At 48.4% G+C, this 6,099-nt stretch overlaps 1 long non-coding RNA gene across 1 annotated transcript in view; it reads right to left on the bottom strand.

Annotated features, from left to right (window-relative positions):
* LOC104979724 overlaps window positions 1-6,089 on the bottom strand; it is a 21,630-nt gene extending 15,541 nt beyond the window's left edge. The window contains exons 1-2 of the long non-coding RNA XR_824191.1: window positions 5,764-6,089; window positions 2,518-2,766 (exon numbers count right to left, since the gene is read on the bottom strand). This is a non-coding gene — a long non-coding RNA (uncharacterized LOC104979724). The remainder of the gene's footprint in view (window positions 1-2,517; window positions 2,767-5,763) is intronic.
* Window positions 6,090-6,099: the final 10 nt, after the last annotated feature.

Below are 6,099 nucleotides of genomic sequence, written 5' to 3'. Positions count from 1 at the left end.
TTATGACCAACCTAGACAGCATATTCAAAAGCAGAGATATTACTTTGCTAACAAAGGTCCGTCTAGTCAAGGCTATGGTTTTTCCAGTGGTCATGTGTGGATATGAGAGTTGGACTGTGAAGAAAGCTGAGTGCCAAAGCGTTGATGCTTTTGAACTGTGGTGTTGGAGAAGACTCTTGAGAGTCCCTTGGACTGCAAGGAGATCCAACCAGTCCATTCTAAAGGAGATCAGTCCTGGGTGTTCATTGGTAGGACTGATGTTGAAGCTGAAACTCCAATACTTTGCCCACCTGAGGCGAAGAGCTGACTCATTAGAAAAGACCCTGATGCTGGGAAAGACTGAGGGCAGGAGGAGAAGGGGACAACAGAGGATGAGATGGTTGGATGGCATCACTGACTCGATGGACGTGGGTTTGGGTGGACTCCGGGAGTTGGTGATGGACAGGGAGGCCTGGCGTGCTGCAGTTCATGGAGTCGCAAAGAGTCTGATACGACTGAGCAACTGAACTGTTATGAGAGGGGTGAGAACTGAGGCAACCATATCTTTGCATTTTCCAAACCATCCTTTTAAGCTATCTGTGAATGGGTCATCAATTCCAGCATTTTCTGCCAGCTCATTGGTTAAGGTCGTTAGTCCTTGTAAGGCCTTTGTGATGGTTCCATCAGGAGCTGTACTGTTGGGAATAAAAGTACAGCATTTCCCACCCAGCATAACACGAACACCCCCTTTCTCCTCTAGTTATCATGTCCAGTGCGATCTTACTTCCCAAGCCATCTGACTGGGGGCATCCAATTGGCTAGCTACTCCTTGGAGGCCATCTCTGGTGTATCTGATAAATCTGTTGGTTATAATATATGTAAATTAATCCGATCTATATTTCTTTTTTTTTTTATTAACTGTGGACCACCTAAAAAGTACTGACTCAAACCCTGTAGCTATTTGGTTTCAGGCCTTGAATTCATTAAGAACTCCCCTAGGGAATCCTATTGAATCTCTCTCTCTATATATACACACACACGCACATATATATATGTCAAAGGAGCCCACCGCTGTTCTCCAACTTCGGTGGCTGGGTGGCTTTTCGGGTACCTTGTGGAATGCCAGGGTGAAGGGAATGGCCGATTGAATGAAGGCACAAGCCCCTGTCCAACTTGACGGCAGTCAGTCTAGGAGGTTCCTTTTCCCACAAAACCACCAGACATCAGCCCGGGTCTACGGAGGGCTGAGTAGTTACTGTTGTCTGGCTCATCGGTAACGATCAAGATGCTGGTGCAGGTCGAAAGTTCCCCCATGGATCTACTGAACTCTGCCCCCTGCCTAGAGAGGCAAGAGTACTCGCTGTGCTCAGTCATGTCTGACTCTCTGCGACCCCATGGACCGTAGTCTGCCAGGCTCCTCTGTGCATGGGACTTTCCTGGGAAGAATACTGGAGTGGGTTGCCATTTCCTTCTCCAGAGATCTTCCCCACCCAGGGATCGAACCCGAGTCTCTTGCATCTCCTGCATTGTTTCATATTCCCTATGGAGAAAGAGGGGACAGCTCTGGGTCCGACCTTTGCAGTTCGGGAAAGAGTCACGACAGATTCTTGCAGGTCTTTTCCCCATGCATCTTTGTCCTGGTTAAGGGCCAACATATGCATTCCTCCCAGATCAGCGTCCCATCTGAGGGGGAACTGGTTCCCCACCTGTGCCTGGGGCGTCCGGCCACACATGCATCACATCACTCTTATGATGACCTTACACTGTAAATTTGACCCATTTGACCCAGGTATTTGTATCTCCATACCCTGTGTCAGTTTCTAAAGTCTGTCTTAGATCTTTGTACCTCAATTATTTCTATTATTTTGGGATCATTAATAGAACTAACATGGTTTTCGGAGCTTGGGATCAGGACAGTCTCCGATACACTGGTTTTTATTTTCAATAAAGTTAAGAACAAATCACCCTAGGGGGTCTTTGCCAGTGACATCTGTCCCTAACCCATATACCTGAGATGCTACTTTTGGCTCTTAATCTAGGGTAGCTGGGTTGTTAACAGTCAAGAGGATGGGGTTGCATTTTAGATTTTGACAAGCTTCTGGTGGAATGCCCTTAGGTATATTTTGTCTTTCAAAGGCCTCCAACTAGGAGTCACCCACCCTATGTTTACCATCCAGTCCTGAAACGGGGTGGGCCATCGTACATCGTCCCAACTGGGGCAGAGGCTTGCTTTAATATAAACCAAATCTGGTTCAGGGCAAAGATACTTATCCTCCTGTGACAACTGTCTCTGATTTTCTAAGGTTCCGCAAGGTAAAATTTGGCAGGCATCAAAACTTAATAGTCTGAGGTGACAAGGTTTTGGTTATATTGACAACCAACCTGATTGGATAATCAAGGGTTCCTTGTCAATTTCTATTCTGACTTTTTACCTGTTGGTTTCAATACCAGTTTCCAAAGGTGTGGCCACATGGTTAATGGTTATTGTGAAGGGGAGGATTCAGAGGGAGGGATTTAACAAGGTTTTCTTGAAGTTACCTTTAAAGGCTGTTCATTGGTCCTTTCCCTTCCCTTTGAGGTCTCTTTTATTGGCCCCCTGACTCGTGTATAATGAGTACAATCTTTTTCAGCAGTCCACACAGCTGTCTCGGTCGTCAGAAGCACTTGATAAGGGCCTTTCCAGCTTGGTTGGAGTTTGTCTTCTTTCTAGGTTTTGATTAACCCCAAGTCACCCGGCTGGAAGTGATGAATTCTACAGGCAGAGTCTGGGCAAGGTGTCCTTTTAATCTGGGGAATGATAAGGTAGAGGAAATGGTCAGTATATAGTTTCTTAGAAATTGGTCTTAGCCCAGGAGGTCTGCCTCCTGGAGTGTGTTTTCCTAATCACCCTCTTGTTAATTTCCTGGCAGGCTATGGCAGCTTCTGTAAACCTGTTTCGCAATGGTGTAGATTCTCAGGCAACCATAGTTTCTAAGTATTGTATCATACATAGCCTGGGGGCCCCAGTGGGCATTAATTCCCTCATCATGGGCTTACTTATCATTTTCCTTCCATCAGGTAACACCCATCTTTGGTCTTCAGTTTGGGTGTTTGAGATTAGGTTCAATAGATTCATTTTCTCCCCTAGAGAGGCTCGTTTAGTGGCTTCATCTGTGAGCCTGTTCCCTGTGGCTTCCATAGAATTCCCTTCCTGGTGACCATTTACATAAGCTATAGTTACCTCGTCTGGAAGCAGGAGACTTTCTGGCATTTGTTTAATCAATAAAAGTATTATACCTAATGTTGATGGCTCTAAAGTGAAAGTGAAAGTGAAGTTGCGCAGTCGTGTCCGACTCTTTGCAACCGCATGGACTGTAGTCTACCAGGCTCCTCTGTCCATGGGATTTCCCAGGCAAGAATACTGGAATGGGTTGCCATTTCCTTCTCCAGGAGATCTTCCCAACCCAGGGATTGAACCCAGGTTTCCTGCATTGTAGGCAGATGCTTTACCGTCTGAGCCACCAGGGAAGTCTAAAGACATGTCTATATTAACACTTTAACATCAGATATTAACTTAATATTGAATGTTTTTTTAGTTTTCATGAATCTAAAATTCTGGCCAGTTATCTTTTGTATTTTGAGAATTTATATAAGCTCTTAATTGTCTCAAGCCACTTAAGTAGTGCTTATTTACAAAATAATTTTGATAACGTCATCCACAGGTAAAGCATAACATTACATACCTATAGACAAACACAGAGAGATCAGATTACAATTTACTAGACTATCTCTAGCTAGCTTTCTTTAACAACTGCCTATGCAGTAAAAGAGCCCATTTTGACTATTTTTAGGACAGAAAATTTCCTTTAATTCCAATTAGCTACCTGCAAGAATAAGTTTTGTACATGCATAAACCAGGCTGGTGTTAGAGGCTGTTTTCTGATGCCCCGTGTTTCTGTGTTTGAGGGATTTTATTTCCCATTTTAAGCTGAATTTGTCAGGGGTAAAATTTACTAGTGAAATTGTGTGGTGGGCCAGTGTGCTGCATGTGAGCTTAACTCCTCCAGGAGTCACCCCAGAGTCGTTTCAGCCCTCCTACGTGTCTCAGTAACTCCCTTCGGCAGTCTAAGACCACCAGGCGTGCTCAGATCGATCAAGAGCCAATTCTTATTTGAGACCCCTGGACAAGCAAGTGTCTTAATTAATGAGTGGGTTTCCCTAGGGGACCACTGCACGGTATGAGGACTCGGCCTCCACCATTCCCGGAAACTTCTCAGTCACCTGAGAATCATGAGCAGCCGGGAGGAGTAATGTCCCACTTCTTTGGAGCAAAGCTCTCATGTAAAAATCTTCATTTTTATCCGGACAAATTCTAGTTAAGCAATCAAACAGAGGAAAAGCATCACATCAGCCTCCAACTCAACCGCTCAGCATAGACCGCTCTGTCTCCTACAAGCAGGCAACAGTGCTGTCTTTCATCAGAGCCTTACTCAGCATCTAGTCTTGGCAGGAGGACTGCTGCTGCTGCTGCTAAGTCGCTTCAGTCGTGTCCGACTCTGTGCGACCCCACAGATGGCAGCCCACTAGGCTCCTCTGTCCCTGGGATTCTCCAGGTAAGAATACTGGAGTGGGTTGCCATTTCCTTCTCCAATAAATAAAAGTGAAAAGTGAAAGTGAAGTCACTCAGTTGTGCCTGACTCTTAGCAACCCAATGGACTGCAGCCTACCAGGCTCCTCCATCCATGGGATTTTCCAGGCAAGAGTACTGGAGTGGGGTGCCATTGCCTTCTCCAGGCAGGAGGACTATCCTGCCCCAAATCTCAACATCCTCCCCAGTGGACTATGGGGCAGGGGGGATGTCAGAGGAAGAATCCCTATCTCCCCTTTTCTTTGGTTCCCTACGCCTAGAACATTTATTCCCCATTTTCAGCTGGTCCCTATGCCTGAGTTTCCCTGTGTGCTCAAGCCCCCCACACTGGAGGCTTCTTGCACACTCTTGAGAATAGCTTTGACCATCTCAGGTCGTTTCTCAGGTGGCCCTAGTAGTCAAGAACCTCTCCGCCAAAGCAGGAGACTTAAGAGATGCTGGTTTGATCCCTAGGTGGGGAAGATCCCCTGGAGGAGGGCATGGCAACCCACTCCAGTATCCTTGCCTTGGAGAATCCCAAGGACAGAGGAGCCTGGTGGGCTACAGTCCATGGGGTCGCAAAGAGTCTGACATAACTTATCATTCACTGCCGTTTTCCTCGGGGGAAGAAGGAAACTGAGGATTGGGACTCCATACTCGCTTACATCTCGGTCACACACACTCGACCTCCGAAAATGCCCAACCACCAAGGCAGTACTTATAGTTCAATTTTTGCTGGTTGCCCCGGTGCCTGCTTTTCTCGCCTGTGTAGGTTTCATTGTCTTCCAGACGGTGGGCGATAGCCAGCCCACGTGATCTATGAAGGCAGTCGCCGTAAGGTCCAGGGCCTCGTGGGCCATTCGTCCCGGAACGCCCATTCTGATGGTTCAATGACGCAGGTCTCCTGCGCTGAGTCCCCCGATCAACATCTTTTCCCCGCCCCACCCCCATGAACCTTCTCTTTGGCCAGTGATCTCCAACCTCTGACCTCTACTTCCCCAACCATCCCCCACCTCTCCACGTGGCCTCAGAAAGTTTGCCTGACGTACGGTTCCTTAGAAGGGAAAACTGAGGCCTGAGGTGACATAGGGCGCCCCAAGACCCCCCTCCAGGGTCCCCTCCAAGGCCCGGACCTGCGCACATGAAAAGCCTCCCCCTGGCCCAACCCAGGGATTTACCTAGAAGATGGCCTTTGTTGCGGCGCCCTCCGCTGTCCACACTCCAGCCTCGGGGTTAGGGCCGGAAAACAATCGGAAAGCAGGGGCATGAAAACCCACTCCGGCCGGGCAGCTGTAAAGAACTTCGGATCCCGGGTTGCCCGCCGCGCGCTCCAGGCTCACTGCGCGTGCGCCCTGCCCTGCCCTGCCCACGCCCCCTCGGTCGGCGGGAAAAGGAGGCGGGGGCGGTTAATGCGCAGGCGCGGGCTACGAGCTTGTCCTGAACCGGACTGCAATCCAGAGCGGGTCTCAGTGCCGGGCTCCGCGCGCAGGCGCTAGCTGCCCGCCTTGCTAGGA

The sequence above is a fragment of the Bison bison genome, unplaced genomic scaffold, assembly GCF_000754665.1.
Source record: "Bison bison bison isolate TAMUID 2011002044 unplaced genomic scaffold, Bison_UMD1.0 scf7180017864492, whole genome shotgun sequence".
NCBI classification, from domain to species: Eukaryota; Metazoa; Chordata; class Mammalia; order Artiodactyla; family Bovidae; genus Bison; species Bison bison.
Note: the sequence above shows the minus strand (reverse complement) of the source record. Positions and strands in the feature narration are given on the sequence as shown.